Here is a 24,783-nt window from a genome sequence, read left to right as displayed (position 1 = left end):
CCACAGCTCTCATTACCTCCTGCATTGCTTTTTGGGTGAAATGAGTTCCCCTATCAGAGTCTATGACTTCTATTATTCCATACCGAGGAAGAATGTGTTCCAGAATGGCTTTGCTAACCACCTGAGCTGTGGCCCTACGGCTAGGGAAGGCCTCAATCCAACCTGTCAAATGATCTTTAAATATCAACAAATACTTCTGCCCCCCCCTTTCTGGCAGTTCGGTAAAATCTACTTGTACTCTCTGGAAGGGCCATACCGCTAGAGGCCGCCCACCCCTTTCAGTTTTCCTTGCCCGGGCTTTGTTAACCTTTTGACATATCAGACACTTCCATGCGATGGCGTGCGCCATCGGCCACATGTCTCTACTCCAATACACTGACTTCACCAAATTCACCATTCCCTCCGTGCCTAAATGACTTCCTTCATGTATTTTCTCCAATATATTTAACATAGTTGATTTTGGAAGGACCATTTGCTTTTCCGGAGTCTCCCAACTTTCTCCTTTTCTTTCCCATCCCTCCTTTTCCATGTATTCTTTCTCCTTTTGAGTGAACACTAAATCTTTTACATCCTGCGGGTCAATCACAGGTACTTGCAGGACACATTGTTTAAATATTTCCTTCCTTGGTTCCCCCTCCGCCGCTTCTCGCGCTCGGAGATCAGCCCATGCATTTCCCTGTTCCTCCGAACTGTGTCCTTTGGTGTGGGCGAGGATGTGCACAATGCCTATCTTCCGAGGTCCCATCAGGGATTCTAGTAGCCGCTCGAGTAAAGCAACGTGTTCAATTTGTTTCCCATCCGCCTTTATGAAGCCCCTTTCTCTCCAGGTCCGACCGAAAGTATGCACCACTCCCCATGCATATCTTGAGTCAGTCCAGATTGTCACATCTAACCCGGTTGCCAATTCCAGGGCTCGGGTTAGCGCCATTACTTCACATTTCTGGGCTGACCACGTGCTAGGGAGGGCCCCACTCTCTATCGTCTCCCCGTCTTCCTTGACCACTGCGTATCCCGACCTTCTTTTTCCTTCCCTCACATGACTAGATCCATCTACGAACCATCTTTCCCCTTCCGTTAGAGGTACCTCGCTTAGATCTTCCCTAACTTTGGCCATTAATTCTATATCCTTAAGGCAATCATGCTCCTCGAGTTCCCATTCTTGCCGCTCCCCTCTTAGGAATTCCGCTGGATTCAAATTTCTATCTGTCCCTATGGTTATATCATTTCCAGTTCTGAGTATCCCTTCATATTGCACTAGGCGCCTGTCCGTCATCCAGGTGGGTGCAGCACCTGTCAGTACTGCGCCTATCTGATGAGGGCTGTGCACTATCAGTGCTCCCCCAAAGGTCAATTTCCTGCTTTCCAATACTAATTCGGCCGCTGCAGCCACCGCTTGAATGCACGCCGGCCATCCTCTAACCACTGGTTCTAAGGTTGCGCTTAGATAAGCTACTGGCTGATATCGCCCCCCTCTTTTCTGAGCCAGGACTCCTACTGCCGTCTGAGCAGCCACTGTCACATACAAGTGGAACGGCTGCTGTAGATTTGGCAGGGCCAGAGCCGGACTAGTTATTAAAGTTTTCTTAATTTCTTCCCACCTGGCCTTATCTTCCTCGTCCCATTGCACCTCCTCTTGTTTTCCTGTCAGTTTCCTATTCAAAAACTGAGTCAACTTTGAATACTGATCTATCCACAATCTGCAATATCCCAATAATCCTAACATTCTTCTTACATCAGTTTTATCTTTAGGTGGTCGTAGTTCCATGATCCCTTTTACTCTATCTGGGTCTAATTGCCTGGTTCCCCCATCTAAAATATGTCCCAGATACTTAACCCTCCGCTCAGTGAATTGCAATTTTTCTCTGGATACCTTAACTCCTAAATCACCTAGCCAATTCAATAGCCGAATAGAATCACATTTAACTTCCTTCTCTTTTTCCCCAATCAATAGTAGGTCGTCTACATACCGCAGAACCTTGTTGGATCCAGTGGGTTTAAACTCCCTCAATCTTTCCCCCAGTGCCTGTCCAAACAACAGAGGACTCTCTGTATATCCTTGGGGCAAGACCGTCCACCGGTACTGCCTTTTCTGACCGGTCTCCACATCCTCCCACTCGAAGGCAAACAAATCTCGACTGTCTTTGTCCAGAGGGCATGCCCAAAAGGCGTCCTTTAAATCAACTACTGTATACCATCGAGTGGAAGGAGGGATCCGGCTCAATAACGTATAAGGATCTGGCACGGTGGGAAATCGGGGTACCACTATGCTGTTTATATTTCTCAAATCCTGTACCATCCTATATTTGCCATCTTTCTTCTGTACGGCCAATATGGGTGAATTAAAAGGTGACATCGTAGTTTCTATAAGCCCCTGATTTAAAAGGGCGTCGACCACCGGCTGCAAACCTATTCTCCCTGCTCGTTTCATCGGGTATTGTGAGGTCCATAGATGAGTAATGCCAGGCTTCACTGTGATTTTTATTGGGTCCATTTCCATCTTCCCCATAGTTTTCCCATCTACCCACACTTTAGGATTGATTTGTTTCTCTTCTTCCAGCTGGAGTGTATACATTGGAGTTCCTTTTTCCTCATCCATTAATCTATACCCCAATGAAACCATGAGATCCCTACCTAATAAATTTATTCCTGACTCTGGTATGAACAGCAGGGATGCTTTGATTTCCTTTTCCCCCCGAACAATTTTGCTTGGTTCTAATTGGTAGACTTCGGTGGACTTGCCACTTACCCCTATCACTTTGACTGTTTTTAAAGTTTTCCTTACTCCTGGTATATTTACAGAAACAGATGATCGGGCTGCCCCAGAGTCCACCAGAAACACAACGGGTTTCCGAGAGGGACCCACAAACAAATTCACCAGTGGCTCATTCCGGGTCCCAGAGCATGAGCCGGAGCATCCCTAGTCTTCGTAGAGACTATACAATTCGGTCCCCGTGTCCTCATTATCTCAGGGAGGTCCTTGTCTCTGTCTGACAGGTGCATCGGGTATCTGGTCCCGCGGCGTCCTACACTCCCTAGCAAAGTGACCCATCTTCTGGCATCGGTAACATATTATTGTTCCGGTCCTAGGACCAGAGCCCCTGCCCGGTCCATAAGACCCCCTGCCTCTGTAACCTCCATTTCCTCGGAAATTCCCCTTGGTCTGAAATTCTCGGTTCCCATTCTGTTCTCCGATTTTCTTTTTCTCCTCTCCTGCCTTTTGGATAGCCGCTACCATCATCTGGCATTTTTGCTTTTGTTTGACTACCTCACGATTAACAAAAACCTGTTGTGCCGTTCTTACTAACTCTATAGTCGCGGCATCTTGCCAATTCATCTTTTGCAATTTCTTTTGAATATCAGGCCATGCCTTGGTTACAAATTGCATCTTTAACAGGTTATCAAATGCTGGAGAGTCCGGCGTAACTCCGGAATATTTAGTCAAATGTTCTCTAATCCTTTGTATAAAATCGCCTGGTGACTCGTCCCTCATTTGATTAACCTCAAAAGCCTTGGTTAAATTGGTACTTTGAGGCACTGCCCTCTTGATACCCTCCAAAATCATTTCTTTTAAATCTGTAAGCTGGACACGATGGTCTGGGTTATTTATATTCCAATTTGGGTCCCCTATAGGAAATTTGGTCTCCGGCGGAACTGCCGCCGGGGCCCCCTGGTTACCCGCGGGCGCAGCCACTCGCGCCTGTTCCCTTACTTCCCAATATTGCATTGCTGCCCTCCGTATCATTGCCTTTTCTTCTGGAGTGAATAAATGTCCCAATATATACATCAATTCTGTATATGTATATAGGTGTGGTCCCATCCACATTTGTAGGAGGTTTGCTACCTCCTGACTATTCTCATGTAGTTTAGGCAAAGTTTGCTTTAATTCTCTGAGTTCAGAGGGTTTTATAGGGCTGACCACATATACCATTACGGGCTGTCCGGCTGCATTGATTCCGCCAGGGGTTTCCCTCAGGGGATAATTTTGTACTATGCATGGATTTCTCTTTCTCAAGTTAGTACTGCTGTCTGAATCGTCATCCGGCAATGGATATTCTTTGTACGGTAAATTCTCCAAATCTTGTTTACACTGTTCCAATTCTTTTCGTAGCCTTGAATGCCTTAACATCTCATAAAGAGGGGGACTAGACATTACACCGTCGTTGGGCCTCAAAACATTTGGGCCGGATGACGGGGCTGTCTCATATGGGGGTGCGGTCGCCCTGACTGCGGGGGTCGGACTCACACGATTATAGTCCGGAGGCAAATCACTGAGTCCTCCACGACAGCCAGGCTGTGGTGGCGGAGGCAGTGGTTGGGGGAGGTCGGCCAATCCAGGCACTGCCAGGGGTGCACCGGTGGGTGGAGGTATCGCTGTCTCTTCATCAGACTCTATTTTCTTTTCTTTAAGTGGAAATTGTCTCAATGGTGGTGGATCTGGCCCGTAAAAAGTTACATGGGACCATAATTCTATGTATGGTCTTTCTTTATCTTTTTTAGATTTGATCAAATAGAATTTCAACTGCTTGATCCAGTATGGGTTTGTTTCCCCATCTGGATCCCAACGATACCCTTCATCGGGTCCTATGGGGTATTCTGGCCACCTTACTCTACACAGATTAATCATTGTCTCTTTGACTAATCCCCTACTATAGGGTCTTATGTCCTTATCATCCCAAGCCAACAAAACCTGTCCCAAAGGACTATTGGGATCTATGGGGTCCTTGGTCCCATTACTGGGGCCCCTTCTACATGTACTCTGACTCTTTCCCATACTCTATTATGTCTCTTTTTCGTTCACTCACACAATCGCGCGGAATCGCCTGGCCGTTTCCCTCGCGGGAGAACGGAACCGCAAGCTAATCCTCCCGCCGGGGTCCCAGGCCCCCCGGTCCACACTCACGCGTCCGTTTGGAACCTCTCTTTCATACAGAGACCACACACCAACAACACCCAATATTCCCCTTCCCAGGGATATATTACCAAGATACTCACCCCCTTCAGTCTAGTGCCTCCTTCTCGGTGGCTGGTAAACTGGCAGGCGTCCCTGCAGGGCGAGGCAGTCCCCGACTGCGGCGGTCCCAGACCACCAGTCTTTCAGAATATCTTAAGTCGGTTCTCCGTCCTTCCAGCTCCCGGAACCTGTCACCGCGGGCCCTGAGCAACAGATCTCTCCGAAAGCCGGAGTGCCGGCTGATCCGTTCCCCAGCCCCCGCCGAGCAGGTCGTCGAAAGCCCCACGTTGGGGGGCGCCAAAAATTGTGAGAAGTTTCTTACGTGGACTTACAATGAGACAAGGAGACACCGAGATAAGGTCTATTACTTCCCTTTTATTATAACGCGTTTGCAAAGGCGGGCTCCTCGTCCCAGGGTGGTACGAAGAGCCCCGAACAATGGACGGGCAAGTGTATTTATCCCTATTGCTGCCGCCCTTCATTCGAAGCTTGGCTTACAATCTATCTAATCATCAAAGACATGGTACTAATACATCATCCATTCTACGCTCTCTAAACCTAACCTTATTTAGAGACTCTTTCTACTTCCTTATCTTGTTGACCTGGCTCCCCTGCAGCCGAACCCACTGCTGGAATTTACAACAGCCCAACGCTGGAATTTACGACTGAGTTCGAGGCACACCTTTTTACTCCTTCTCACAGCATGTAATGCCTTAAAAGAGAACATAATGAAAATGATTTACAGGTGGTACATGACCCCAGTCAAGCTTGCAAAAATTTACCATTTGCCCAATAATAAATGCTGGAAATGTAATGAGACGGAAGGTACCTTTTACCACCTTTGGTGGACCTGCCCAAAGATTAAAGCCTTCTGGGAAATGATCTATAATGAAATTAAGAAGGTCCTTAAATGGACTTTTCCTAAGAAACCTGAGGCTTTTCTCCTGGGCATGGTTGGCCAATTGGTGCCAAAGAAGGATAGGACTTTCTTTTTGTACGCTACCACAGCAGCAAGAATTCTTCTGGCAAAGTATTGGAAGATGCAAGAACTACCTACTCTGGAAGAATGGCAGACAAAGGTGACAGACTTCATGGGACTAGCAGAAATGACCAGCAGAATCTGAGACCAGGGGAAAGAGACAGTGGAAGAGGACTGGAAGAAGTTTAAATTATATCTTAAAAACTGTTGTAAAATAGAGGAGTGTTGAGATGTCAAGGGGTAAGAAGTAGAGAAATACAGCGGCAATTATTAAGTTTAAAGAAATTTAATGAAAGGGAAACAGTAGATAAACTGATTAAAGGGTTGCTAAAGAACTTTGGAATAAGGATGCAGCGAAAGGGAGGTATGGGGAAGTCGGTATAGGTTTAATGTCGGGTATGTTTTTGTTTTGTAATGTGTATGTCTTTTATTATGTGTTTGGAAAATTAATAAAAAAATTTATATAAAAAAAAGAAATGTTAATCAGCCAAAGGCCTGGTTATAGAGGATATTTTTTGCCTGGTGCATAAGGATAGGTAATGAAGGCACCAGGTGAGCTTCCTTGGGGAGAGTATCCCACAAGCCACAGAAAAGGCCCGCTCTCGGGTTGCCATCCTCCAGATGTCTTGCAAAGGAGAAACACAAGGAAGGGGCTCTCATGATGATCTCAGGGTCCGGGTTGGTTTGTATGGAGAGGTGGTCCTTGAGGTATTGTGGCCCTGAGCCAATAATAATAATAATAATAATAATAATTTATTATTTGTACCCCGCCCATCTGGCTGGCTTTCCCCAACAGAGATTAAAAATACATTAAAATGTCACACATTAAAAACTTCCCTGAACAGGGCTGCCTTCAGATGTCTTCTAAATGTCAGGCAGTTGTTTATCTCTTTGTCATCTGATGGGAGGGCGTTCCACAGGGCGGGTGCCACTACCAAGAAGGCCCTCTGCCTGGTTCCGTGTAGCTTTGCCTCTTGCAATGAGGGAACCGCCAGAAGGCCCTCGGAGCTGGACCTCAGCGTCCAGGCAGAACAATGGGGGTGGAGACGCTCCTTCAGGTATACTGGACCGAGGCCGTTTAGGGCTTTCAAGGTCAGCACCAACACTTTGAATTGTGTTCGGAAACGTACTGGGAGCCAGTGAAGGTCTTTCAAGACTGGTGTTATGTGGTCTTGGTGGCCACTCCCAGTCACCAGTCTGGCTGCCGCATTCTGGATTAGTTGTAGTTTCTGGGTCACCTTCAAAGGTAGCCCCACGTAGAGCGCATTACAGTAGTCCAAGCGGGAGATAACTAGAGCATGCACCACTCTGGCAAGACAGTCTGTGGGACTCTTAAGGCTTTAGAGGTCAAAACCAACACTTTGAATTGGACCCGGAAATGAACTGGCAGCCAGTGATATGCTCAAACCCATCTTGCGCCAGTGAGCAACCTGGCTGCCAAATTCTGCCCCAGCTGAAGTTTCTGAACAGCCTTCAGAGGCAGCCCCATGTATAACGCATTGCAGGAACCTAACCTAGAGGTTACCAGAGCATAGAGGACAGAAGTCAGGCTATCCCTGCCCAGATAGGGGGCCAGCTGTGTCACCAGCTGAAGCTGATGGAAGTGACTCTGCGCCACCGAGGCCACCTGAGACACGTGTGACAGCAAAGGATGCGGCGCTATCTGCAAGGTAGCAGCTCCTTTGGAGGGACCGTAACATAGCTGTCAACTTACAGATTTGAAAATAAGGGACCAGCAGCCTCGAAAATAAGGGATCAGCAGCCAAAATAAGGGATTTTCAGAGCACAGGTATGTTCAGCCTCTGAGCCCCTCTGAGCCAAAGGCAGAAAGCCCAGCCAGCAGCCAAACGAAGCCTCAAGTGGTGGTTCCCACAGCGCAGCAACCCAGCAAAGGGGATGCAGCAAGGGAAACCACCGTCACTCTCCACTGGGAAGCGCTGAGCAAAGGCGAGTCCCCAGGCAACGCGGCTGATTTGATCAGCACGAGACATGCAAGCTCCACCCCCAGTCGTTCCTAGATTCCTTATTGGGTGAGCAACGCAGCCAAGCAACACAGTTGGAGCCTCCCTTCTCCTCGACGGCAGGGAAGGAGGGAGAGGAGCTGCTTCCTTTGAAACCCGGGAAATTTAAGGGACATCATCAATAAGGGACAGCAGCGGGACACGGCGCTGGGATAAGGGACTTTCCCGCCGAATAAGGGACGGTTGACAGCTATGGGCCGTAATCCCATCAAGAGCTTTAACATTTAATGTCTTCCTCTCTGAAGAACACGGGATTCTGTGGAGCGCTGGCAACAGTTTGTGTACTTGACCCCCAGCTCGGATGATTGCATTTGAAACGGGAGATAGGTTTCTGCACCTCTGAGTCAGCCGCAGAAAGGGCCCGGCCTTTTTGGAGAAAGGCAGCCTTGCTTGGGAGAGATCCTTTTCCGTCTGTCCCCCAAAGGAACGGCCCTGGCACCAATGTTTACACAGCTGCCCAGGGAAGGTTGCTCAAAGTGTGGCATGGCACCCACTCACCCAGGCGTGATTCACAGCGCGGGTGGGGGCTCAGACTGGCCGAGAGAGGGGCTGGGAAGACTGAGCGATGGGACAGGTGACTCAGGGCCTGCCGTGTAATTGCAGGCCGCAGAGAGGTATCATTAAAACGGCCCACGGAAGATCGAAATAGCCCCAGGGCCTTCCTGGCCTCGTGCCAGCCACACGGCAGGGCCTAAACAAAAGGGGAAGGATCATGATAGAGAAGCCGGGAAAACACTGGCCTCAGATAACCCAGCACCTAAAATTCTGACTATATGGGGAATGCCCTAATGCGCTCACTTATTGGCCACATTTCTCCTTTCCCTTTCTTCTTTCTGTTCTATCCTGCTACAGGTAAGAGTTGGTTTGTAAGCTCTTTGGGGCGGGAACTTCACATTTTAAGTGATGAAACTCTGAAGGTAGTGCGTGCTCTACCTCGGGTTACAGATGTTTCAGCTTACAGACACTTCAGGTTACAGACTCTGCTAACCCAGAAATAGTACCTTGGGTTAAGAACTTTGCTGCAGGATGAGAACAGAAATCGTGCGGCTGCAGCGGGAGGCCCCATTAGCTAAAGTGGTACCTCAGGTTAAGAACAGTTTCAGGTTAAGAACGGACCTCCGGAACGAATTAAGTTCTTAACCTGAGGTACCAATGTATATACATATGTGCGTTGTTGTTGTTGTTTAGTCGTGTCCGACTCTTCGTGACCTCATGGACTCCTGTCTTCCACTGCCTCCCGCAGTTTGGTCAGACTCATGTTTGTAGCTTCGAGAACACTGTCCAACCATCTTGTCCTCTGTCGTCCCCTTCTCCTTGTGCCCTCCATCTTTCCCAACATCAGGGTCTTTTCCAGGGAGTCTTCTCTTCTCATGAGGTGGCCAAAGTATTGGAGCCTCAGCTTCAGGATCTGTCCTTCCAGTGAGCACTCAGGGCTGATTTCCTTAAGAATGGATACATTTGTTCTTCTTGCAGTCCATGGGACTCTCAAGAGTCTCCTCCAGCAATGTGCGTACACATTGCATACATATGTACACAGTGCGTACATATGTGCGTACACGCATGCAAACACAGAAAAGGTGGATTCCGCGACTAATAGATTATGGTAAATGAAACAATTCTGCGTAATTTGTTTTGCTGTTGTGGGTGTTTTGTGAATTTTGGTCTTGCTAGCTGTGGGTTGGCTGGTCGAGAGCATCCCAGATGGGATTTCAGGGCCCGAACCTGAGACCTCAGGGTGGTCCCAAATGATATCACAGTGGCAGTTCCTGGTAATGTGACGGGACAAGCCCTGGAGACAGAACTTAATTGGGAGAAGGGAGAGGAGGAGCACAGATCTCCTGCCAGGTGAGTGCTAGAATCTGCAGTCAGCTCCTGCCAGACTCAAGCTTGCAAGTTGCATGTACAGCTTTATTAGCAACATTTGTTTTATTTTATTAAATACTGCCCAGCTGGGGGATCAAAACCTCCACCCGTCGCCTGGAAGCGGCCACGCCAACCTGGAGACTTCAGGTCAGCCCTGGAGGTCTGGCAAGGTGCTACCCAGGGCATCTAAGCTGCTAGAAATCTTATTCCAGCAACCATTCTGGCTTTTGAGAATTTAGCAGACATTGCCCATGCACTGTTAAATTGCAGTCATAAGGAATGGAGACATTCTTTACTCTTGTTAATGACAGCTGACTCTTAGCAAGCCTTAAAGACCAACTTGCGGGGAAAAAGAGGAGAGGGTATTTTAAGATTATGTGTTGTTATAACTTTAGAGCAACTATCAACCTCTCTACTTTTAATCTCTACTGTCCACTTAAGAACTACTTATTGACCCAGAACCTTTCAGTAGAGAGGATCCTTCAAAACTCAGGAGTTGGCATTGCAGTTAAGAGCAGGAGTTGTGAGTTGGAAAGTCACGAGTTCAAGTGTCACCTTGGCCATCCAAGCAGCTTTACCCAAGCTACTCTCTGTTCTCCCATCTGCAAAATGGGTATAATAGTGCTGACCTCCCTTTAGGATTGTTATAAAGCAGGAAGAAAGGCCCTGTGGCCCTCTAAATGCGGCTAATATCCAGCACACATCAGCTACAGCCAACATGGAAAATTATCAGTACCACAAGTTCTCCACTCGCCATAAAGATTACAAGATAAACGACCCGTTAAGAGGCTCAGGACGCAGCTATTATCAATAATAAAAGCCCTGGCTCCAGAAAAAGATGATAGAGAGAAGAATCTCTCGAATTACGTAGGTGGATTGCTCAGTCTCATTTTTCGATCCTCACGCACAGAGAGAGACCATCCGTTGGGAAAGTTTATTGGGCCTTGGAAATTGTACGGGAGCCAAGCCAACCTCCCACAAGCTCCCGGGAAACAGGGCCCAGGGCGACAAGCCGAGAAACACAAACAGTTGTGTCAAACCGCAAGCGTCTTCCAGGCCAATTGCACTCTGCAATCTTCCTAGCTGTGACCTCAGCGGGCGAAAACGTCTTCCCGCTCCCAGGATCCCTGGCATGCAAAGCCCTGTAAGATAGACACAGCAACCTCCATGCTTTGCTATGATTCTGCACGCCTCCTTTGGCCTCCCGAAGGACTTCTGCCGTATTCTCTGTTCCTAAAGTTGCAGCATGCATTCAGGGGGGCAGAACTTAGCACCCTGAGAATCGTGCCCTGTATTTCACATTGGAAACAATAGGTTTCTAGCCCTCATGGATACGAACTTGAAAGTGCGCCTGGTTGTGCCAAAACTCTGTGAGTCAGGAAAGAGCTCAAAGCCTTAGGGGGACGCCCTCTCTTTGGGCCCGGGCTGCATCCTGTTCAACAAATGAATGAATATACGACGTCTTCTCTGAAGGAAAATGCCTACGATGGCAGGTTCAGTCCGGGCCTAGCAGCAGGCCGAGGCCTGACGGTTGCCTAGCAGCAGATTAATCACCAGGGGGTTTCCCCAGGTCTCTCTGTCTAGAGAGGGAAAGTGGCGAGGGATCGAGAAGCAAGCTGGCAGCGCCCTCCGCTCTGCCCCCGAGGCGGCAGGATGGGGCTGGGCTTTCGCACCCACGGTGCGCGGCTCCGGCTTGCCAGCAGAGTGGGCCCGGTGCCCTGCGTCTGTGGGATTTGCAGAAGAAGAACAACTGGAAGCTGGCATGGCGCTAGCTGGCATGGAGGAAGCAGGAATGCATGGCTGAATGCCAGAACTCCTGGGTTCCGGTGCCCCTGGCATCTGGGCGGGCATTCCTGGGCAGATAAACGTGCCCGCTTGGACCCCAGGGCTTTTGGGGAAGCTCTGATATACAAAGCAGCATTGCAAAAGACACATCTGGCTGATACTTATCCATCATGGATAAGCGAGGAGTGATGTTTTTATATATATATATATATATATATATATATATATATATATATATATATATATATAAAATTATTAGTTTTACATAAAAGCGATACACCATAAACGTAATATTTTCACACATTAAAAAAGGGGGTTCTTTCAAACCTTGAGACCTCCTTCCTTCCCTCCAGGGGTTCCAATTCTAAACTTTATTCCTTATTATTTTATATAATAATAGTATCCAAAATCCATGTTACATTACAAGTGTCATTGTATTCCTGCAAATGATTTCAACTGTTTACAGTGGTCTCTCAAATATGTTAGAAAGTTATTCCAGTCTTTTAAGAATATGTGGTCTTCCTGATTTCTGACCTTTCCCGTCAGTCGTTTCTGCATAGTCCATCAGCCTGGTCTGGCACTCTTTTCTGGCCGGACTTCGTTTTCAATCCATCTCTGGGCAAGAAGCATCCTTGCTGCTGTCGTTGCATACATAAGCAATCTTTTGTTTTCTTTTGGTAGTTCCGCACCTATAATGCCTGAGAAAAAAGCCTCTCTTCTTTTAAACAAAAGTTATCTTAAATATTTTTTTCAACTCATTATATATCATTTCCCAGAAAAGCTTTTACCACCCCACATGACCACCACATATGATAAAACGTACCCTCTTTCCTTTTACATTTCCAGCACACATTTGGACTGGTTCTGTAATAATAATAATAATAATAATAATAATAATAATAATAATAATAATAATTTATTATTTATACCCCACCCATCTGGCTGGGTTTCCCCAGCCACTCTGGGCGGCTTTCAACAGAATATTAAAATACAATAATCTATTAAACATTAAAAGCTTCCCTAAACAGGGCTGCCTTCAGATGTCTGTACATTTTTGCAATTTGACTAGGTGCAATTTTACCAACGGTGCATCATTTTCATATAATTTTCTTTCAGTGAACAGCAGGCTGTAAACTTCAAATCCTCTTTCCATGAAGAAAACTGTATATTACAGTATAACCAAAATCCCTTGCCCAGTGTAAGCAAGGAGTGATGTTTCTAGGCAACTGTCTGGTCTGCCCCCTTTTTTCAAGAGCTGGGGTGGTGTGGTGTCCTGTAGCTGTTGTTGTGGCTAAAACTCCTAACCCCCCTGAAAACTGGGGTCAGCCCGGCTGGGGGCAACGGCAACTGGGGTCGTACATCACAGATTTGTCCACACTCCATTCCCCTTTTAGGGGGAACAGGAGACAGGGCAGCCTAAAATAAGTAAATAAATAAAATTATAGGAGCTCGGTGCATTCTTAAACACAACCTTGAGTCCATCTCTACGAAGAAGGTCTTGGCAAGCGAAGTGATGTGAGCCCTCTCGTCCGCTCTAGTGGATTGAAAACACATCTGCACTGCACATTTAAAGCTGTTTCATACCACTTTAAGCAGCCATTTCTCCCCCGCCTCCCCGCAAAGATTTCTGGGAAGTGTAGTTTGTTAAGGGTGCCGAGAGTCGCTGGGAGACCCGACACAGAGCTACAAGCCTGGGTGGCTCAGTCGGCGAGAGCGTGGTGCTGATAATGGCAAGGTTGTGGGTTCAAATCCCGAATGGGACAGCTGCATGATCCTACGTTTGTATGATACTCTACAATTCTATGAATTCCCAGAGCCCCCAGGGAAAGTAGGGTTGGTTGTTAAACTGCTCTGGGAATTGTAGCTTTAGGAGAGGAATAGAGAGGTCTCCTAACCACTTGACGCCCTTGACAAACTACCCTTCCCATGATTCTTTGAGACTGCTTAAAGTGTGATGGTTTTTCGGAGTAGACCTGCTAAGATGTATAAGACTGAATCAGATAAGTGCTGGAGATGCAATGAGGTCGAGGTTCTTTCACATGTGGTAGACCTGTAAAAGGGTAAAAGAGTATTGGGAAATAATTTGTAATGAATTGAGAAAAATGTTTAAAAATACTTTCCCCAAAACAGACAAACCCAGGGTCCTTTTTGTTGGGGATAATTTAGATGGAAATTCCCAGGTGTCAAAAAAAAAAGGCTATTTATGTCTGCGCCCTGTGTTTTCTTAGCCCCAAAATGGAAAACAAGTGAGATCCCAACTAAAGTATAATGGCAACTTAAACTGATGGAATATGTGCAGATGCGGAACTAACATATAGAATAAGAGAAGAACATACGTCTAAAGAAGATTGGAAAATGTTTCTTGAATAGATGGGAGGGAACGGTGTCCACTTGAAAATGTTGGCAGCATTCGGATAAATTCGACAAGTTTTGATGGATGTATTAATAGAATACTGAATGGTTTAGTTTGTGTAAAATATGCAGGGATTTAAACGATATGCAAATTCGACCATGGAAAGAGAAGAAGGGAAGTCGCAGACATTTTAAGGTGGTTTAGATGAACATCTTAAATTGTAATACAGAAAATTTAATAGAAATCATACACAAAATAAAAATAAAGTGTTGTGGTTCTGTTGCGCAATGCGGATGAGGTCATACGAGTTACGCTGAGAAAGGAGAAAGCAGTTCAGGAATAGGAGAGAAGGTTCTTTGAAGACTCCCATTTCACTCGAACTTCAGGCTGATTCACACGTACACCAGAGGACGCTGATTCACACGGTACGGGGCCATCAGTCAACACCCCGTCACTTCGACTTCCTGCTCGGGGCGTGAGCTGCCCCCAATGACTGCGTCCCTATGATAGGAACCTTCTGCCAGGGGTGTAGCAGCTGCCAGGGCTCATTCGCACATGCGAATCATCACTCCCGGCAGGCAGCGTTCTGCAAGCCAAGCATGTGGAAGCTCATCCCTGGGGGGCCGGGAGCATATTCACACCCAGGTTGCTGCCACAGACACAAACCACTTGGAAAACCACATGCCGTTAAAAAGAGAGACACAGCAAAAAAAATTGCCGCCTGCCTGAATTTAACTCTCTAGTTCAGCAAACTTTTTCAGCAGGGGGCCGGTCCACTGTCCCTCAGATCTTGAGGGGGGCCGGACTATATTTTGGAAAGGAAAAATATTAACGAATTCCTATGCCCCACAAAAGCAGAGACATCACCTTGCCAACAAAGGTCCGTATAGTTAAAGCTATGGTTTTCCCAGTAGTGATGTATGGAAGTGAGAGCTGGACCATCAAGAAGGCTGACCGCTAAAGAATTGATGCTTTTGAATTCTGGTGCTGGAGGAGACTCTTGAGAGTCCCATGGACTGCAAGAAAATCAAACCTATCCATTCTGAAGGAAATCAGTCCTGAGTGCTCACTGGAAGGACAGATCCTGAAGCTGGGACACCAAGACTTTGGCCACCTCATGCGAAGAGAAGACTCCCTGGAAAAGACCCTGATGTTGGGAAAGATGGAGGGCACAAGGAGAAGGGGACGGCAGAGGACGAGATGGTTGGACAGTGTTCTCAAAGCTACCAGCATGAGTTTGACCAAACTGTGGGAGGCAGTGGAAGACAGGAGTGCCTGATGTGCTCTGGTCCATGGGGTCACGAAGAGTCGAACACGACTAAACAACATGCCCCACAAATAACCCAGAGATGCATTTTAAATAAAAGCACACATTCTACTCATGTAAAAACACACTGATTCCCAGACCGTCCACGGGCTGGATTTACAAGGCGATTGGGCCAGATCCGGCCCCCGGGCCTTAGTTTGCCGACCCATGCTCTAGTTCGTAGGAAAGTGTGTTAAAATCTTCCTATTGTCCCTATTTTCCAGGGACAGTCCCAGATTTACAGAAGCCATCCCAGTTTCTGATTTGATCCCGGAACATCCCACTTTTCCTATTTACATCAGAGAAATGTCGGCGGGTATGGTAGGACGTCGCTATTTTCACTAGGGAAATGTTGGAGTGTATGGAGTTATTCGACCCGAGCCAAGGAGATAAGTCACTATGCAACCTTTAGAAGACATCTGAAGGCAGCCCTGTATAGGGAAGTTTAAAAAAAGAAAAGTTTAATTTATTATGTTTCTATATGTGTTGGAAGCCACCCAGAGTGGCTGGGGCAACCCAGTCAGATGAGCAGAGTATAAATAATAAAATTATTATTATTATGGAATAGGATGTCCCTATTTTCATGGGATAAATGTTTGTTGTTGTTCTTGTTGTTGTTTAGTCGTGTCCGACTCTTCGTGACCGCCTGGACCAGAGCACACCAGGCACTCCTGTCTTCCACTGCCTCCCGCAGTTTGGTCAAACTCATATTCGTAGCTTCAAGAACACTGTCCAACCATCTCGTCCTCTGTCGTCCCCTTCTCCTTGTGCCCTCCATCTTTCCCAGCATCAGGGTCTTTTCCAGGGAGTCTTCTCTTCTCACGAGGTGGCCAAAGTATTGGAGCCTCAGCTTCAGGATCTGTCCTTCCAGTGAGCACTCAGGGCTGATTTCCTTAAGAATGGATCGGTTTGATCTTCTTGCAGTCCATGGGACTCTCAAGAATCTCCTCCAGCACCATAATTCAAAAGCATTTATTCTTTGGCAATCAGCCTTCTTTATGGTCCAGCTCTCACTTCCATACATCACTACTGGGAAAACCATAGCTTTAACTATACGGACCTTTGTTGGCAAGGTGATGTCTCTGCTTTTTAAGATGCTGTCTAGGTTTGTTATTGTTGGAAGGTATGAAATCACATGTGCTCACATACAAGGACCTGTGGACTGGGGTACTAAAAGGTGCGGGATCTACACAATGCTGGTCTTACTCAGAGTAGACCTACTGAAATTAATAACAGATTACCTTCAGCTAACTTTTTGTCAGAGTAGACTGGGCAGAAATTACTAGGCCTAGGTTAGGCACGACCATTAATTTCAAGAGATCTTCTCTGAATTCTCTCCCCACTGCAGGCATTTGAGTTCAAGATACATGAATCCAGCACCTTGCTTGCTAAATTTGCTGGATTTTTACATGTTGCAGAATTCCGGCTTTCGGCGACGCACAGCTTACACGAACCGAAAAATGCCTCACCCCTGGGCTGCTGACTTTAACAATATAATTAAACGCCCAAACATTTCCTTTCGCACAAAGTTTCGTGGCCCAGGGGCACGTTGGCAAAGCTCTCCCACCATTGCAACTTTTCAACAGTACCACGCCAAATAAGCTACGGGCATTCTTGTTTTGAAGATGTAAAAGGCAACCAAAAAATAATAATAATGGGGCGGTGCATATATATATATTACACGCAAGAGAGAGATATTCTGAGAAGAACTTAAAGCTGGTACAAACTGACATCTATTTCAAAGAAGCCTCATTTATACCAAGAAAGAACTAATCTCCCTTACTAATCGCACTGTGGGCGGGAGAATCATCGTGGAAGAGAGTCTTTCACAAAATGTGAGAGAGTGCTTAGGGGGGGAAAACCACACACACACCGAGAGCTGTGTATATTCCCGAATAGTTGCATTTAAGTCCAGCCACATGGTACCTATGGAAGACCTCGAAGTTTTGTGCCTAGGAAAGGGAGCCTAACAAGTCTTTTTCATAGAATTGTAGACCTAGAAGGGATCTTTGAGTATCATCTAGTCCAACAACCTGCAAGGTAGGAATCTTTTGCCCAGCGTGGGACTCGAACCCACAACCTGGAGGTTAAGAGTCTCGTGCTCTGCCAACTGAGCTATGGTAATCTATTAGGCAACAAGGTAGGGAAGGAGCTGGATTCCTCCAAGAATGGAAGTTACCATATTTTTCACTCTATAGGACGCACTTTTTCCCCTCCAAAAATGAAGGGGAAATGTGTGTGCGTCCTATGGAGCGAATGCAGGCTCCTTGGCTTCAGCGAAAGCAATGCGAAGCCTCTTCGTGACCCGATGGACCAGAGCACACCAGGCACTCCTGTCTTCCACTGCCTCCTCCAGTTTGGTCAAACTCATGCTGGTAGCTTCGAGAACACTGTCCAACCATCTCATCCTCTATCGCCCCCTTCTCCTTGTGCCCTCCATCTTTCCCAACATCAGGGTCTTTTCCAGGGAGTCTTCTCTTCTCATGATGTGGCCAAAGTATTGGAGCCTCAGCTTCAGGATCTGTCCTTCCAGTGAGCACTCAGGACTGATTTCCTTCAGAATGGATAGGTTTGATCTTCTTGCAGTCCATGGGACTCTCAAGAGTCTCCTCCAGCACCATAATTCAAAAGCATCCATTCTTTGGCGATCAGCCTTCTTTATGGTCCAGCTCTCACTTCCATACATCACTACTGGGAAAACCATAGCTTGAACTATACAGACCTTTGTTGGCAAGGTGATGTCTCTGCTTTTTAATATGTTGTAAAATGGTCCCAGGGAGAAGAGAGGTTGTGACGCCACAGCTGCCAGGCAATCAGAACTGTGCAAAGCTGCCTACTGTGCAAAGCATGCAGACGTGATTTCCCCTAAATGGTTCCTGAATAGCGATAAAAATGTCTGTGAACAACGTAGCAAGTGTGCTTGCAGAATGCAGCCGCCGCTGTTTTTTATGTACATCTGTTACGCACCCTGAGTTGAAATTTGAATGTGGGACTTGAATAAAGCACTTTAGGATGCAAAAGGGGCACTGCCCGTGTGAAAAGCACAAGTTTAGCCTCCTGCATGTGGAAAGCTAGTAAGCCAAGCAGATGAGTTTCAGCCTGCAACACTAGCTTTCCATATGCAGGGAGGCTGAAGCTACGCGGGATTCCTGTGATTTGATAGTAGAAGGGAGCCACCTAGTGGCATCTCTGTAAACGGCAGCCCATCTGCGTGACACTATAACGCCCCAGTTTGGGGGATCCTTCCTCCTGCTGGGTCCAGCTGCTTCCCAGCCAACCTATTAATTTGGAGTGGGCAGGATCAACAGAGGCAGGAGTCTGGGGAAGGAAAGAAGAGCCCCATGGCTCCTGCCAAGGAGGAAAACATAGCCAGGAGTTCGATGGAAATCCCCATGCTGTAGGTGGAGCTGAGTCAGACATTTGTGAGTCGTTTGGAAAATGGAAAAAGCAGAGATGAGCCAAGCGAGAAAGGGCGGAAAGACAAAACAGAGTGGGAGCTCCTGACTGCTGTGACGGATGTCATTCAGTCAGCCACTGACATCTGGACACGCTTGGCTCTCGCCACCCGAAATCCCTTGCAGATGCCCTTTTTCTGCCATTGGAAAACTCTGTAGGGACTGGCATCAACAGCAGCAGCAGGAGGATTTTACAGAGATATTATGGGGTGGGGGGACAGTTTATGCAGAGCCTAGAGACATACAGTCATGTCCAGGTGTGAAGTGCAGCAACACTCTGCCTCCTTGCCACTATTTCTCAATATTCGGCACAGGAACTCTTTAGTTGCAGCGGTAAACCCATTCATAAACATGACATGACATGGCAGCCGCCCAGCCTATGTCAAGTGGGCTCCACACTAAATCTAAAAAAATGTAGTATAAACACTGACAACTGGGAAACACTGGCCTGCGAGCGCTCCAGTTGGAGAACAGCCTTTACCAAATGTGTCATGGGCTTTGAAGATGCTTGAACTCAGGACACAAGGGAGAAATGTGCTAAGAGGAAGGCATATTTGGCAAACCCCTCACCGTGATCAGCTCCTGCCTGGAAACCAATGTCCCCACTATGGAAGGATGTGTGGGTCCAGAATTGGCCTCCACAGTCACTTACGGACTCATTTTTAAAACCATGTTTATGGAAGACAATCTTACTCGGTTGCAAGTGATCGCCAAAGAAGAAGACACTATCTTCTTCTTTGGGCGATATCTGGTTTTCAACATCGCAATATATCACCAGCTAAACATTGCGGTGTACTGATATATCACAATGTCTGAAATAAGGGTGTAAAAGGTAAAGGGACCCCTGACCATTAGGTCCAGTCGTGACTGACTCTGGGGTTGCAGCGCTCATCTCACTTTATTGGCCGAGGGAGCCAGCATACAGCTTCCAGGTCATGTGGCCAGCATAACTAAGCCGCTTCTGGCGAACTAGAGCAGCGCACGGAAACACCGTTTACCTTCCCGCTGGAGCTGTACCTATTTATCTACTTGCACTTTGACATGCGTTCGAACTGCTAGGTTGGCAGGAGCTGGGACCGAGCAATGGGAACTCACCCCGTCGCAGGGATTCGAACCGCCAACCTTCTGATCGGCACCCATGTCCCTTAAATAAGGTTGAAATAAGGGTGCAGAGGCGGGCATTGACTGGCTTTGCCGTTTTTCCCACATAGTGATTTTTTGCATCGCACGCACAAACACACATCCTGATTTGTGATCCATTGCCCTGTCAAAAATTACGAAACTGATAGCATGATACGGACTTCAAACTGGTTTTGGATAGTAATAAAACATAGTGAATTCTAGGCCTTTGAGAAATGCACCCTAACAATAATTAACATCAGCCAGGGCAGCGATCTTTTCAAATGCAAGAGTCCTTGCCCTGAGCGATGGCGGAGTCTTGCACTCTTGCTGAAAACCCCGCAGGTTAGAAGAATAAACAAAGACCCAACTGTCAGGGCATGCTGTCCAGGCTTCCTCAGCTAGGGCATGTGACTTTGGTGATTTAGGAGCCTGAAGCAATTGCAAATGACGTAGAGGAGTTCCTGCAGGAGGAAAAACCTGTAATCTGATTCCAGAAAGTGAGCTTCCTTTAGGCAGGCAGCTCACGGTTCAAGTGGATGTTACTGGGTGCCTTTATCTCTGCAAAGAGCACCTCAGACCCTGTGCAAAGAGCCTGTGCCCGGCCATCCTCTGAATACACGGTGCTGTTGGAAGATACAGGAAAGCACTTCTTTACACAGCACACAACTTATGGAACTCACTGCCACAGGAGGAAGTGACGGCCTTGGGCCTAGATGGGGTACATGAATTTGTGGAGAGGTATGGATAGCTACTTGTCACAAGTGGAGGCAGATATGCTGCTGAATGCCAGCTACAGGTATGCTTTTGAATTCTGGTGCTGGAGGAGACTCTTGAGAGTCCCATGGACTGCAAGAAGATCAAACCTCTCCATTCTTAGGGAAATCAGCCCTGAGTGCTCACTGGAAGGACAGATCCTGAAGCTGAGACTCCAATACTTTGGCCACCTCATGAGAAGAGAAGACTCCCTGGAAAAGACCCTGATGTTGGGAAAGATGGAGGGCACAAGGAGATGGGGACGACAGAGGATGAGATGGTTGGATAGTGTTCTCGAAGCTACCAAACTGCGGGAGGCAGTGGAAGACAGGAGTGCCTGTCGTGCTCTGGTCCATGGGGTCATGAAGAGTCGGACACGACTAAATGACTAAACAACAACAACCAGCTACAAGAAACTGCAAGATAATAATAATATTATAATAATTTATTATTTATACCCTGCCCATCTGGCTGGGTTTCCCCAGTCACTCTGGGCGGCTTCCAACGAAATATTAAAAATACAATAAAACACCAGACTTCCCTAAGCAGGGCTGCCTTCAGATGTCTTCTAAAAGTCAGGTAGTTGTTTATTTCTTTGACATCTGGTGTGAGGGGGTTCCACAGGGCAGGTGCCACCACCGAAGGCCCTCTGCCTGGTTCCCTGTAACCTCACTTCTCGCAATGAGGGAACCGCCAGAAGGCCCTCGGAGCTGGACCTCAGTGTCCGGGCAGAACGATGGGGGTGGAGACGCTCTTGTGTGCAGCTGCTTCTTGGACTATTCCTGTAGGCATGTGCTTGGCCACCCTGAGAACAGGATGCTAGACTAGTTGGACCACTGGCCTCATCCAGTAGCCTCATGTAATGATCTTACGCACTCATATCTTCCTTTGGGACTTCCCACAGGCTTCTGTTTGCATGCTGCAAGAACAGGGTAAGAAAAACATCCAAACACAAGACGTTGGCCCACAGGCCAAATTTGGCCTCCCAGCCTTCCACATTTGACCCACAAGGCCGTTTCCCCCAAACCAACTCCCCCTGCCCCACACCTGACACATTGTATGTGATGTCAGGTGTGGGGCCTGCAGAGATGCGGCCCAAAGCCTGCAGAAAGCAGGATCGAACTCCTTGTGCATCGGCTGATGGGAGTTCATTCCTGCTTGGCTCAGGTGCATGAACAAGGTCCCCAAATGTGAGCTCCCTGGGACACATGGAGCCTGGAGAGAGCAGAACTGAAGTCCCCAGCACTTGGGTTAGACTGTGGGGGGTAGGAGATAAAAATCCAGCCCACAGGGTCAGACAGGCTCCCCCACCCCTGTCCTAAAGTTATGATTGTTGTTGTTTAGGCGTTTAGTCGTGTCCGACTCTTCGTGACCCCATGGACCAGAGCACGCCAGGCACTCCTGTCTTCCACTGCCTCCCGCAGTTTGGTCAAACTTGTGCTGGTAGCTTCGAGAACATTATCCAACCATCTCGTCCTCTGTCGTCCCCTTCTCCTTGTGCCCTCCATCTTCCCCAACATCAGGGTCTTTTCCAGGGAGTCTTCTCTTCTCATGAGGTGGCCAAAGTATTGGAGCCTCAGCTTCAGGATCTGTCCTTCCAGTGACCACTCAGAGCTGATTTCCTTCAGAATGGAGAGGTTTGATCGTCCACGAGTTATGATATCAGGCCATAAAAGTTGGATTTCCTGGCAGTGAGGAAAACGATGGGAGGCTCTCATCATCAACCTTCCTGTGCTCTGAGTTTGACACTAAAAGCTCTACTGCAAATCCAGGCTTGAGATGAGGCCAGCAGCAACTGGGGAGATGGAATTCTCTCCATGCCAACCCTGGGAGGTAGCCCTGCAGCCGCCACGTTTTCTTTCCAGTGGTTTTTTGAAGATCTTCTTAGGGTTCCCAGGCTTTTCGAGTTACATCCTTTAAACTGCTTTCATTTAATCTCCAGCTCTTTGCCGTTCCCTACTGTCATGCATACGTCATTTTAGTTCACCGTTGTGATTTTGCTATTTTGTTTTTGCAAACTGCCCTGGAAACACAGCACTGAATTATTTTTACGATAGCTAAAGGAGGAACGCTGACTATTATGGAAGTGAGATGCGACGATCGACTCGGCCTGGGTTGTTGTAAGACTGATCTCCCAAACCATCTCTCAGCACTTACGCCAGTAGCAGGGGAGAGAACCCAGGAATCCTAGCCCTGGATTACTTAGTTGTTGCTGCCCCCTGCTGGCCGCAGCTGGTCGAGGTTGAGTTCCTGGCATTTGCTTTCAAAAGGGGAGCATTGAGCACATTCTCAGCTCCCAGCTCAACAGACATCACTAGCACGGCTCATCCTCAGAGTAAGAAACTCCACCCAGGGATTCTATATTCCAGCCTTCGGTCTGCCCTCTTCCAACCAGGTCTTATTCCACTGCTGCAGCTGAAAGCAGCACCTAAGAGGCTTAAACAACCTTGGTCCAGTATATCTGAAGGAGCGTCTCCACCCCCATCATTCTACCCGGACACTGAGGTCCAGCGCTGAGGGCCTTCTGATGGTTCCCTCACTGCGAGAAGCCAAGTTACAGGGAACCAGGCAGAGGGCCTTCTCGGTAGTGGCACCCGCCCTGTGGAACGCCCTCCCACCAGATGTCAAAGAAGAAGAAGAAGAGTAGTTTGGATTTGATACCCCGCTTTATCACTACCCTAAGGAGTCCCAAAGCGGCTAACATTCTCCTTTCCCTTCCTCCCCCACAACAAACACTCTGTGAGGTGAGTGGGGCTGAGAAACTTCAAAGAAGTGTGACTAGTCCAAGGTCACCCAGCAGCTGCATGTGGAGGAGCGGAGACGCGAACCCGGTTCACCAGATTACGAGTCCACCGCTCTTAACCACTACACCACACTGGCTTGAAAGACCTATATTGGCTCCCAGTATGTTTCCGAGCACAATTCAAAGTGTTGGTGCTGACCTTTAAAGCCCTAAATGGCCTCGGCCCAGTATACCTGAAGGAGCATCTCCACCCCCATCGTTCTGCCCGGACACTGAGGTCCAGCTCTGAGGGCCTTCTGGCGGTTCCCTCGCTGCAAGAAGCCAAGTTACAGGGAACCAGGCAGAGGGCCTTCTCGGTGGTGGCACCCGCCCTGTGGAACGCCCTCCCACCAGATGTCAAAGAGAACAACAACTACCAGACTTTTAGAAGACATCTGAAGGCAGCCCTGTTTAGGAAACTTTTAATGTTTAATAGACTATTGTATTTGAATATTTTGTTGGAAGCCGCCCAGAGTGGCTGGGGAAGCCCAGCCAGATGGGCGGCGTAAAAATAATAAATTATTATTAGTAGTATTATTATTAAATCTCCAGGCCTTCTGATCAAAAACCGGGATTACCAACTTTTCAAACAGCCCGGCTCCTGAGATTTTGTTGGAAGGAGCCTACCAGGCAGGGAAAAAAAGAAGTCTTCAAAGATTTCCCTGCCAGGGAGACGGAGGGCCCTTCAGCTGCTGCGGCATAAAAGAATGACGCCGACCCAGTGACTGGGTTGGGCAGAAAACACAGCAAAGAGTCAAGCAACACTTGTCTATCAACGAGGGGAATGTTGCAAGGAGAAGGCTATGGGAATGTCTCCTAACAACTCTCGGGACACGGGTGGTGCTGTGGTCTAAACCACTGAGCCTCTTGGGCTTGCTGATCAGAAAGGTCAGTGGTTCGAATCCCCGTGATGGGGTGAGCTCCTGTTGCTCGGTCCCAGGTCCTGCCAACCTAGCAGTTCAAAAGCACCTCAAAGTGCAAGTAGATAAATAGGTACCGCTCTGGCAGGAAGGTAAACGGCGTTTCCATGCACTGCTCTGGTTTGCCAGAAGCGGCTTAGTCATGCTGGCCACATGACCCGGAAGCTGTATGCTGTCTCCCTCGGCCAATAAAGCGAGAAGAGCACTGCAATCCCAGAGTTGGTCACCACTGGACCTAATGGTCAGAGGTCCCTTTACCTAGTACCTCTGGTGGGGGACAGATGTGCTCCTTCTTGGGTCGTTTGTCCCCCTTTGGTCCCCAACCTGCACTCAGCTCTCACCTGAGGCTCCCAGAAGCTGTCAGCAGGCAACAGCAGCCACACCCCGGGAATGGCTTTGACTGGCCAGCTAAACCAGGTGAGGGTAGCCGATGGGTCTCAAACCCTCGGTGAGCTGGGAATCACACACTCCGGCTGAAGGAGCAGACAAGACC

The 24,783-nt window shown here is 47.9% G+C and overlaps 2 long non-coding RNA genes across 2 annotated transcripts in view; one reads left to right on the top strand and one right to left on the bottom strand.

Annotated features, from left to right (window-relative positions):
- The window catches only part of LOC309376242, a 266,043-nt gene that overhangs the window by 185,601 nt on the left and 55,659 nt on the right, over positions 1 to 24,783 (bottom strand). The window lies entirely within an intron of this gene.
- Positions 1 to 24,783, top strand: part of LOC309376249 — a 319,563-nt gene that overhangs the window by 240,014 nt on the left and 54,766 nt on the right. The window lies entirely within an intron of this gene.

The sequence above is a fragment of the Podarcis melisellensis genome (genome assembly GCF_964234715.1).
Source record: "Podarcis melisellensis genome assembly, chromosome: 8".
In the NCBI taxonomy this organism is placed as follows: Eukaryota; Metazoa; Chordata; class Lepidosauria; order Squamata; family Lacertidae; genus Podarcis; species Podarcis melisellensis.
This window is presented reverse-complemented; position numbering and strand designations above follow the sequence as displayed.